Here is a 12350-nt window from a genome sequence, read left to right as displayed (position 1 = left end):
GGTTCTCTCCCCCAACTCTGGGCGCTCACGTCACCGGCGAACCTCTACCCACGCGCCAGCGCCGCAACCAACCGAGAAAATAAACAAACCCCCGCGCGCGGCGGCGGGCGCGCCTGGCCCCGCCCCCGCTCCGCCCCGCGGCTCTCACGCCGCCCCCTCCGCCGGGACTTCCCTCCCGCCCTCGGCTCGCAACCGCGCTCTCCCCGCCCCTCACCGCAGCCTGCAGCCGCGCTCTTCTCCGCGGGCCGCCCAGCCCGCCTAGCCCGGCGCTCGCTCGCGGGGCCCGTTAGTGCCCGGCGCCCGCTCGCGGGGCCGCCGCGCGACTCCCGCCCGGCGCGAGTTCGCCCCCGCCCCTGCCCCTTGACCCAGCCTAGTCCCAACGCCCAGTGCGGCCGCCCCAGGAGCCGCGGGGGGGAGGAGGGAGAGGAGGACCGAGCCGGCGGCCGGGGAGGCCGGGTGAGTACGCGGAGGGCGGGCCCGCCTCACGGGGGACGGCTCCGGCGCCCCTGAGGCGGTGGTGGCGCCTCGGCCGCGCCGCTCCGTGCGCCTCGGGCTCGGCGCTTGGGGACTCGGCCTGAGGCGACGGGCCCCGCTGGTCGGAGCCGCTGGGCAGAGGGCGCGGGGAGGGCCGCTCCTCGGGAAGGGCCGCGGCCCCGCGGCTCGGCGCGGAGAGGGACCCGCGCCTCCTCAGGCCCCGGCGCCCGGGCCGTGGCTGCGCCTCCCCAGGCTCCGCGGGGCCCGGGCCCGGGGGCTACCGTGGTGGCGGGGCCGCCGGGTGACAGGTGCCGTCGCCCCCTCCCCGCTGCGGGCATCGCGCTGCCTCGTCGAGCCGGGCGCTCAGAAATTTCTGGAGCCACGACCGGACTCGCTGTTTTCTTCCTTTCAGGTTTGGAAGCCGCATCTCTGCCCGAGTTAGGTCTCGCCCAGCCCTGTTTCTTTCTCCGTGTACTTTGTGCGAATAAGTTTTGGAGCCTCGGTTGACAGCCTCTGGGTGAAATTTGGCTTTCGTTCATGAGTGAGGTATAGTGTATTACTTTTTGAATAAAGTGCTCCTTCTCCTCCTCCCCGCTAGCTGTTGAAAAGTAAATGAGAAGGGTTTTGAATTTTGTTTCTTGCCGTTTTTCTTTGGAACAGCCGTCAAAGAATTTTTGTCAGATCTCTAGCCTTTGGGGGGTTTAGTAGATGTTGAACAGTAATGACAAAAATGGCTTGTTCAATTGTCTTTTCTCTCAGCTTCTTTGATTTTTCACTCTTACCTTAGTCAGATTTTACGATTGAGTGGGTGCTACGGCTTTCATTAGAAGCACTAATTAAAGATCATCTTTCTTTTACTCAGAAGCCAGTGACATTTTTTCTACATCATTCACTGTTGTCTGTTTCTTTATGTAGTAACGGTGCTTGTGATTGTAACCTGAATCATCAGTTTAACATATTTGACTTGCAGCAATAGGAATGTTGGAAAAACTTTATGGGAAATTGAAATATTAAAAAATACTTAATCTGTGGAAATACAGATTTTATTTCTCAACAAGTTTGTAACCGTCGTTGATATTAATCATATATCCTAATTAATGGGAGATATTCTTTTTTTTTTTTAAGTTTACTTTACTTTTTAAGTAATCTCTACACCCAACGGGTGGCTCAAACTCCTAACTCTGAGATCAAGAGTTGTGTGCTCTACGACTGAGCCAGCCAGGCGCCCCTAATTAATGGGAGGTATTCTTAATTGTTATAAGTGGTTATAACAGACTTATCTATAAGGTACCAATTTAGTGACTTCACTCTGTGGACTAAGAACAAGAAACTGGAAGTTGACCAAAAGCATATTGGAGCAAATGAAAATACACTTAGTACTTGCTTGTACTTTTTGCTAAAATTAGGCACAGATTGGATTAGGGAAGCAGTACTTAACTATGAAGAAAAAGTGGAATTTAGGACATACCCATTAAATATACGTGGCTTGTTTGTAGTAAGTGTGTTGGGAGCAAGGTTTTGGTATGTACTTGGCAAGTGTTGGTTGTGAACTTTATAAGAAGCCAAAGTGAAAGATTGCTTAGTTGTGTTGCATTGAGGAACAGAACATGAAATAATACGTTAAAATTTTTTTCACCAGGTACTGAATCACTGATACTCAGTGCCATTTCATTTTATGCTCGCTCTGTTTTTTTATTTTATTTTTTATTTTTTATTTTTTTTAAGTTTATTTTGAGAGCAAGAGCACAAGCGAGGGAGGGGCAGAGAGAGAGAGAAAGAGAGAGAGAGAGAGGGAGAGAGAATCCCAAGCAAGCTCTGTGCTGTGAGTGGGGAGCTCAACAAAGGATTCAATCCCACGAACCCATGAAGGGGTTCAAATCATGACCTGAGCCAAAATTAAGAGGCGGTAGCTCAGCTGGCTGAACCGCCCAGGCTCCTCTCAATCTGTTTTCCTAAATCTAAGTTATATTTCAAGGAGGCCACTACCTTGTATTAATTTCTTTTTTTGATTAGGCTAAACTGGTTGATAGTGTTAATGGAAGATAATTATCATTTTATTAAAGAAATATATTTGGTTGTTGATTGAGGATTTTATACAGGTGTCAATTCTGTATTGCCCTAATTGTGGTTCCCAGGACTGAGATAGGGCTACTGCTACCATTTTTCTTGACCCTACAGAGCTCACAGTCTAGAGGAATGAGGTCATAGTGGCAGTAGTCCTCAGAACTTTGGTGGAAGAGTCTGAGAGTACTAACCATTAATCCTGCTGTTTACAGTTTAGGTTATTCATTTTTAGAAAGAGTTTATTTAATTAAGTACCTGGTATATCCTAATTCTTTTTAATCAACACTTTAACCAGTATGTTTCTTAAATATGTTTCCTGAACAAAATCGGTTGCGATGATCACTTACTAGAATGGCATTTCTAATGAAACAAATTTGAACTGCTAATAATCATTGTTCGTTCACATTTGCATTATGGGAATGGGGGGTTATCTATAGTGCACTTTGCATTTTCTTTTGCTGTGCATTCTTCTTGAAGACACATATTTCATTGCATAGAGAGCTGTGTACTTGGGGAATATAAATATTTTTTTTTAATTCAGTGAAATTATCTTTTGTGTGTCCGGTCCTGTGGTTTTGTTAGGGATTGACTTTCAGAATGTTGACATCATGATTGTAGGTGGCTAGGCACAAGGGTTAACAGATAATTTTAATGGAATCCATTCAATAAAGTAAATATAAACATACAGAAATATTACAGAGGGAATGATCAATTTGAGGCAGGTCAGAGAAAGCTTCATAGAGATGCTGGCCCCTGAGTAGGATTTTGAAGGATGAATAGAAGGTGTTTTTTTTTTTATTGTTTATTATTATTTTTGAGAGAGAGAGAGAGAGAGAGCGCACAAGTGGGGGAGGTGCAGAGAGAGACAGAGGTACAGAATCCAAAACAGGCTCCAGGCTTTGAACTGTCAGCACAGCCCGATGTGGAGCTCAAACCCACGAACCGTGAGATCGTGACCTGAGCCAAAGTCAGATGCTCAACCGACTGAGCCACCCAGGCACTCCCAAGAATGAATAGAAGTTGTAAGTGGAAGAGAGGGAGGGCATTTTAGGTGAAGGGAACAGAAAAAAGATATAAACAAGTAAAACTAAAAGTGTGTTCAGGAAATTTTTAAGTAGTTTATTTTGTTGTAGCATCGGAGGAAGGACAGTTGCTATAGAAAGCCCTAATGTATGCTATAATATTTAATAAGTCAAATAATTGGCCTTTTGAATATTGAGTATTTTTTAAATGGAGATTTCACTATAATTTGATATTGCTGTCATCTCAAGTATAGAGCAATTAATAGTTTTTACTAATGGTAGTCTTTGAGAAATTATAGAATATTGCACTTATATGTTACAAGCTGCCTGTATATTTACATTTGTGAACTTATTTGTGTTCTTGTGCATTTTCACCTGAAACATTTGTTTTTAAATTGTTTTTGGGGGCGCCTGGGTGGCTCAGTCAGTTAAGCGACTGACTTTGACTGAGGTCATGATCTCACGGCTTGTGGGTTCAAGTCCTGCTTCAGGCTCTGTGCTGACACCTCAGAGCCTGGAGCCTGCTTCAGATTCTGTGTCTCCCTCTCTTTCTGCCCCTCCCCTGCTCACGCTCTGTCTCTCTCAAAAATAAATAAACATTAAAAAAATTTTTAAATTGTTTTGTGAATTTTCTTTTGTCTTCCTTCAGCTACCTAAGTTAGCATATGTTATTTTTATTTTTTTGTTGAGGTAAAATTGGTATATAACACATTAGTTTCACGTGTACAGCATAATTTATGTTTGCATATACTATAAAGTGATCGTCATAATAAGTGTAGTTACCTACTATCTGCCACCATACAGTTAACCCCTTTCATTCTTTTTCACCTATCCCCTAAACCCCTTCCCCTCTGATAACCACCAATCTGTTCTCTGTATCTATGAGTTTTATTTGTTCTTTTGCTTTTTAGATTTCACATATAAATGAAATCAGATGGTATTTGTCTTTCTCTGATTTATTTCACTTAGTATAATACTCTCAAGGTCTATCCATGTTGTCACAAATGGCAAGATTTCCTTTTATGTGACTGAATAGTAAGTGTGGTATATAAACCACATTTTCTTTATCCATTCAAACATCACTGGACACTTAGGTTGTTTACATATCTTGGCAGTTATAATATACTTACTAGTGGAATTGCTGGAACATATGGCAGTTCAATTTTTAATTTTTTGAAGAATCACCATACTGTTTTTTCATAGCGGCTGTATCAATTTACATTCTCAACAACAGTGCACAAAGCTTCCCTTTTCTCCACAACCTTTCCAACACTTGTTATTTCTTGTCTTCTTCTTTTTTTTAACGTCTTATTTTTGAGAGGGAGAATATGAGAGGGGGATGGACCGAGAGAGAAGGGGACCGAGAATCAAAGCTGGCTCTGTGTTGAGAGCTGAGAGCAGAGAGCCCGATGCAGGGCTCAAACTCAAACCCTGAAATCATGACCTGAGCCAAAGTTGGACACTTAATTTACAGAGCCACCGAGGCACGTCTCTTGTCTTTTTTGATAATGGGCATTCTGACAGGTGTGAGATGACATCTCATTGTGGTTTTGATTTACATTTCCCTGATGATTAGCAATGTTGAGCATCTTTTCATGTGCCCATTGGCCATCCTTCTGACTTCTTTGGAAAAGTGTCATCCAGATCCTCTGCCCATTTTTAAATTGGATTTTGTTGTTGTTGTTGTTACTGAGTTGTATGAGTTCTTTATACATTTTGAATAGTAGCTCCTTATCAGATATCTTCTTCCATTCAGTAGGTTGCCTTTTTTGTTTTGATAATGGTTCCTTTGCTGTGCAAATATCTTCTTCCATTCAGTAGGTTGCTTTTTTTGTTTTGATAATGGTTTCCTTTGCTGTGCAAAAGCTTTTTGTAATCCCATTTGTTTATTTTTGCTTTTGTTGCCATTGCCTTTGGAGTCGGATCCAAAACAAATACTGCCACGGGTAATGTCCAGGAGTTTACCACCCATGTTTTCTTACAGGAGTTTTATGGTTTCTGGTCTCACATTTAGGTCTTTCTAAATGTGAGTTAATATTTTGAGTTAGTATTTTGTATGGTATAAGATAGTAATCCATATAAGATAGTGGTTCTGTTTCATTCTGTTGCATGTGGCTGTCCAGTTTTCCCAGTACCATTTATTGAAGAGACTCTCCTTTGCTTATTGTGTATTTCCTCCTTTGTGTAAATTAACCATGTTTGTGTGGGTTTTCTGGGCTCTATTCTGTTGGTCTGTGTGTCTGTTTTTATGCCAGTACTATACTGTTTTGATTACTGTAGCTTTGTAATATAGTTTGAAATCAGAAGCATGATATCTCTAGCTTTGTTCAAGATTGCTTTGGCTATTTGGGATCTCTTGTGGTTCCATACAAATTTTAGAGTTATTTGTTCTAGTTCTGTGAAAAATGCCATTGTAGTTTTGATATGGATTGCATTCAATCTGTAGATTGCTTTGGTAATATGAACATTTTAACAATATTAATTTTTCTAGTCCGTGAGCACAAAATATCCATTTATTTGGGTCTTCCTCAATTTCTTTCATCAGTGTGTTACAGGTTTTAGTGTACAGGTCTTTCAGCTGCTTGGTTAAATCTATTCTTTTTGATGTAGTTGTAGAGGGGATTGTTAATTTGTCTTTCTGATAGCCTTTTTGTTGTTTAAAGATTTCATTTTTAAGTGATCTCTACATTCAACATGGGGCTCAAACCTACAATCCTGAGGTCAAGAATCACATGCTCTCTGGGGCGCCTGGGTGGCTCAGTCAGGCGACTAACTAATGCTCAGGTCATGATCTCGCAGTTTGTGAATTCAAGCCCCACGTAGGGCTCTATGCTGACAGCTCAGAGCCTGGAGCTTGCTCTGTCTTCTTCTGTCTCTCTCCCCTTCCCCACTCACACTCTCTCTCTCTCTCTCTCTCTCTTTCTCTCAAAAATGTGAATAAACATTAAAAAAAATTTTTTAAATAAATAAAGAGTCAAACGCTCTGAGCCAGCCAGGCACCCTGCTTTTAAGTTATTTTTAAAAGGAGACTCAAAGGGAAGAGGGGAAATATACAAAATAATCATTAAATTTCTGGACTAACAACGTGATTTGTATAGTATTTTAGTAATAGATAAATGGCTGTTTAATTTCCAGCACTAGCCACCACATTCATAGACTGACCAACGTTGGCAGCTTACAGGATGTCTGGCGTGTGTTTTTTGCCTTGTGTATCTTAATTATGTCCATGTCACTTAAGGGTATATAAACATCTGGACATTTGAGTATTTGGATTTTAAAGACCATATGAGACAGAAAGAAAAGGGAAATAGTAGGGGGAGGGAGAAGAGCTCTATTTGAACCTGTTTATCCTAGTATCTCTTAGCTGTGACTATAGATGGAGATGTAGAAGTTTAGGACACAAGACTGAAAGAATAGTGTTCTGAAGGCATAGTAACTGTAGCCATTCCCTGAACTAGTGTATTTATTTTTATTTTTTATTTTTTTTAATGTTTATTTTTTGAGAGAATGAGAGAGAGACAGAGACAGAGCATGAGCACGGGAGGAGCAGAGAGAGCACGAGACACAGAATCTGAAGCAGGCTCCAGGCTCTAAGCTGTCAGCACAGAGCCTGACGTGTGGCTCAACCCCATGAACTGTGAGATCATGACCTGAGCTGAAGTTGGATGCTTAACCGACTGAGCCACCCAGGTGCCCCTGAATTAGTGTCTTTAAAATGCCTGATATTTTCATGGTCTGCCTGTTTCTCTCCTTTTCTCTTCAAGGTTTACCAAAAAAAAAAGGTTTCAAATGAATCCCTGGATTGTATAACATGACTATCTTTTTGTAACTTCTGAAAAGTTTGTTAATGCAGGTAATGTTCTCCTAAAAGTGTGTAGTCTTTGACAACTGCCGTCTGTCATTTGTCTTCTTCATCACTAACATGAAGACCAGGGGCATCTCAATGTCAATCTGACCTGTAGTTGGCCCTTTTTAAGTTTTGATACAGGGCAGGAAAAAAAATCAATATTGCAGTGATTACCTTATATTTACCCTTTTGAATTTAGGTGTAGATGACCATTTTCCCTTTTCAAAATGAATTTTTTTCTTATAGAAGAAATATGGTCATTATAGAATATTTAGGGAAATAGTGAAAACTGTAGAAAAGACAGTAAACATATTGAGTAATCCCATGGATTTCCTTGTTTTTGGTATGTATGGAAATAATATTCATATTTACAAATTGGGGATTGTTTTTATATTTTTATTTCCTTCTTTCATTTAAAATTTACATTTCCTTTCTCCTCCACTTCTGAAGTACTAGTGTACCCTTTGACATGGTGCATAGATTTCTTTCATGGCTATTGAGGTAGACGATGTGTTAGCTCTTACCTTTTTTTTTTAAATGTTTATTTATTTTTGAGAGAGAGAGAGATGGGGAGGGCAGAGAGAGAGAGACAGACAGACACAGAATCCAAAGCAGGCTCCAGGCTCCAGGCTCTGAGCTGTTTGCACAGAGCCCGTCGTGGGGCTCGAACTCATGAATCGAGATCATGACCTAAGCTGAAGTCGGTTGGACGCTTAACCAACTGAGCCACCAAGGAGCCCAATTTTTTTAAGTACAACGTGTAGCACAGATGATCCAGCCCTTCCAGTTGTTTCATTTCCCTACCCCCTATTCTGTTCTCCTGTTTTACATCCCTGACTCTGACCAAACAAGGAAACATTATCCATGAACATTTCTCTTTTCAGCTATCCATTCTTAAGTTAAAAAAGTATTTTAACACATGGTTGCATAGGTAGCTGCCTCCTCAGAAAAACATTTTTTGTCTTTTCACTGTTTTTCAATTAACACTATTCTAATGCTTTCTTTTCACTTTGTCGTTCTTTTATTATTTCTTTACATTCATTCAGGAATTGTTTATTGTTTGTCTGCTGTGTTTAAGACGTAGTCCTTACTGTGATTCTTGGGTTTCAGGTAGATGGGTGTTTCCCTTCTGCCATTTGTTAGGCATAATCTTCAGGTGTTTGACTGTCTTCAGTGGTTGACTGCTTGACCAGTACTTCTCAGTGCCTAAATCCTTTTTCCTTTCATGAATTAAAGCCTTAGCTTTGAGAAGGGCTGGATGTTAAGTTTCATAACACTTTCTGCAATGGAGTCAGACAAGCTTAGCCAAATTTTTAAATAGCTTGTGCCAGTTCTGTGCCTTTTAGGACCTGGAGACATACTTTAGTTAAAAATCATAGTAAGAACACCAGTAGATGTTTGTATTTGAGTGCTTCTGCTGTACTGGCTACTGTTCTAAGCTCTTCACATATATTATTTAACCTTTACAACAACCCAGTGAGCTATGCACTCTTGTCCCTATTTCACAGAGGAAGCAGGTGGATTGCTCAGGAGCTCTAAGCAAGCAGCAAGTTGACCAGGTTTGACTAGGCCTTCTTGCTCCAGGTCAGCACTCATAAGGTAGCGCTTTCCTGCCCTCTGACTTCTGCAGTACAAACATAAAAGACCAGAGCATCTCATTGTCCCCAAACTGGGAGGAGATCTACAGCGTCTTTAAAGAGCTGGGTGGAAAAAGGTGTTACATTTTCTTTATAGTATTTGATTAGGGTAAGTAAGACAAAATATAAAGTATTAGGAAAGATATTAAATGTTGTATTTGTATAAAACTTCAGAATCTTTTCAGGGTTTCTAATGAGAAAATTGTGCTTGCTTCTATGAACATAAATTTTTAAACAGGTTTATCCATGAAATAAGAATATACAAGTGGGTGTTATATGTAAGTGATGAATCACTAAATTCTACACTTGAAACCAATTTTACCATATATATTAACTAATTAGAATTTAAATAAAAACCTGAAATCAGAAAAAATATACTATTCCTGACCCAGACTTTTAGATGATGTTTTCTTCAAATTGAGTTCTCATTGAAATTTTGTTTAGCTGAGTAGGTAATTAAAACAAAACAAAACATTTTTGTTGTATAACTGTTCAATAATTTGTAACAATTGAAAATATTTTTAGAGAATTTAAAAGCATTTCTCTGAAAATGTAATGAATTTTTTTTGTGATAAAATGAAAGGAGTTCAATAAGACTTTGTAACTACAAGTGTTTAAAATGACAAAACTCTTTTTGTCATTTTAAATGACAAAAATGAAAAAGCAAATGCTTTTTCAGAAAGCATGTGCATTGTTTGAGCAGTCACCTTGCAGCTAGATTTATGCCATTAAAAAGGCATATCACCGGCAAGTGGGAGGAAGTACCTGCCACTTGTGAACATAGAGCTTTCAGGCCATTACTTGGAACCTTGCTCACTAGGAGATTCTGTGCTCTGCCCCTCCTCACAGCAGCCGCTGCTCCCTGTACTGCACGGCTTGCATTTGGGGCACCTAGAATACAGACTCTTCCAACAGTTCCTTGGACCTGCCTACTCTGATGAGCACCGGTGCCTTCTACACTTGTCTGGGGAAGTAGATTTCCAGGGGGTCCTGCACTGCCCTCTTCACAGTTGACAAATAACTGCAGAGTAGCATGTGCAGGCGCTGTCCTCTGGGGAGCACCACACGAGGCTGCCTGCATCTGATGGTGATGGGCCCAGCATCTCTGAATTCTCCAGGGTTTTCTTAGGTGCCCCAAGGACTGAGGGAAACAATATTTGAGGATACGTTGGTCAGAAAGCTCTGCCCTATGCCACAGAAAGAAAATTTCTGTGAGCTTTGTGGAGATGTTTTATTTTTTTAAAAATATTTTCTAAGGTTATTAATTTTGAGAGAGAGAGAGTGTAAGAGGGGGAAGAGCAGAGAGCAAGGGAGAGAGAGAATCCTAAGCAGGTTCACACTGTAAGCACACAACCTGATGCAGGGCTCGAACCCACAACTGTGAGATCATGACCTGAGCCAAAATCGAGTCAGACGCTTAACCAACTGAGCCACCCAGGTGCCCCAAGATGTTTTAGATAGACAATTGTGAACATTTAGCTCATGTAGAACAATCTAAATGTGAAATTCATGGTTTTGATATTAGTCCTAGAATGGAAAATAAATTTATTTGTGCAAGAAATCAGTCACGATAAGGCCAGATTATGCTGTAGTAACAACCTGAAAATTTCAGCAGCCTAAAACAGCAAAGTTGCTTTCCTGCTTAAGCTACATATCCATTACAGGTTAATAAGGAGATTTTATTCATTGTAATTTCAGACTCCATCAGACTTGACTGATGGAGACTCCAGCTCAGCATATATTTCCACAATCACAGAAATAGGAACCACATTCTGGCTTTTAAAGCTTTTTAAAGCTTTATATTTCACTGGCCAAAGTAAATGACATGGTCATGCCTCCCATTCAGTAGGAGAGTGGTATGTAATTCTCCTTCAGGGAGGGGCAGTAAGTATTTGTGAATGGCTGACACATGCAATTTATAGTCCCAGGAGTTAACATTAAATGTGGCAATAGTTGTTGAAAAACTGTACAGGATCTTTGTACCTAAAGTTCTCAAAGCAACTAAAACTTAAAGGATTTGGGGTGTCTGGGTGGCTCAGTCAGTTAAGCGTCTGACTTTGGCTCAGGTCATGATCTCACGGTTCCTGAGTTCATGCCCTCCATAGGGCTTTCTGCTGTCAGTGTGGAGTACACTTCAGATCCCTTGTCCCCCCCTCTCTCTCTGCCTCTCCCCAGCACCCGCTCTCTCTCTCTCTCAAAAATAAACAAGCTTTTTTTTAAAAAAAGATTTTAACGTGGCATGTTAAAGTTGAAGCAGTATTAATGCTTTCCATAGTGTTTTTGAGTCTTGAACTTCTTTTTCATTTTGTAATATAGTATATTCTCCCATGTAGTAACTTAATTCTCATGCTTACAGCAAAGATTAAGTCTAATAATATGTCGTAATTGGGGCGCCTGGGTAGCTCAGTCGGTTAAGCATCCGACTTAGGCTCAGGTCATGATCTCGCAGTTTGTGAGTTCGAGCCCCGCGTCGGGCTCTGTGCTGACAGCTCAGAGCCTGCAGCCTGCTTCAGATTCTTTGTCTCCCCTTCTCTCTGCCCCTCCCATGCTCATGCTCTGTCTCTGTTTCTCAATAACAAATAAACGTTAAAAAAATATAAAAATATGTCATAATTTATCAGTGTGATGCCATCTCTATATGTCATGGTATTCAATCTTAATTTGCATATTTTTGGGTATAGGAGCAATAAGTATTAACATGGTTTTATAATAAAAATACTCTGATTTAGTAGCTACTAGGTAGCATCTTCAAATATCAGCTCTTTTTTTTTTTTTTTTTTTAATTTTTGTGCATTGTTTCACAAAAAAATTGAAAGCTTTCCAAATAATTTTCCAGATTCTTAGGTTAAGATGGAAGTTTGAATGCATGCTTCTCATTTTCGTTCCCTCATGAAAACATATAAACTATAGTGTGTGGTTAGCTTTCAAAATGGACCTCAGTGATTCTCACTTCTAGTATTTGTACTTTTGCGTAGTCCTCTACCATACTGAATAGGGGGGAACCTGTGGAAAAAATAGGATATTTTGGAAATGACAGTAGCTGGTTTGGATATGAGTACTGTGCCTCCAGATAGACATGTTAAAACTGTAAAGACAAGCAAATGAATAACACGAAAATTAGGATAATTATCTCTGGACAGGGTGAGTTGGATGCTATTGGGGAGAGGCACAAGGTGAGTTAACATTCTGTTAATCTTAGTGCTGGGTAACTGGAATGTTCATTTATTTAAAAAAATTTTTTTACTGAGTTGTGTACTTGATACATTTCAAAATAAAAATGAACAAATTTCTTAATTTCACAATCTA

General features: G+C 40.6%; 1 protein-coding gene across 3 annotated transcripts in view; it reads left to right on the top strand.

Annotated features, from left to right (window-relative positions):
• Positions 1-233: 233 nt before the first annotated feature.
• Positions 234-12350, top strand: part of GKAP1 (G kinase anchoring protein 1) — an 83802-nt gene continuing 71685 nt past the window's right edge. Inside the window, exons 1-2 of one of the 3 annotated variants that reach the window (XM_086685106.1) lie at positions 234-456; positions 887-1020. The gene's annotated coding sequence lies outside the window, so the exon portion shown is untranslated. The remainder of the gene's footprint in view (positions 457-886; positions 1021-12350) is intronic. The other 2 variants (XM_086685107.1, XM_086685105.1) reach the window with 2 other exon arrangements.

The sequence above is a fragment of the Puma concolor genome, chromosome D4 (genome assembly GCF_028749965.1).
Source record: "Puma concolor isolate L17-30 chromosome D4, mPumCon1.1.hap2, whole genome shotgun sequence".
In the NCBI taxonomy this organism is placed as follows: domain Eukaryota; kingdom Metazoa; phylum Chordata; class Mammalia; order Carnivora; family Felidae; genus Puma; species Puma concolor.
The sequence above is the reverse complement of the archived record's forward strand: the minus strand, read 5'-3'. Positions and strand labels throughout refer to the sequence as shown.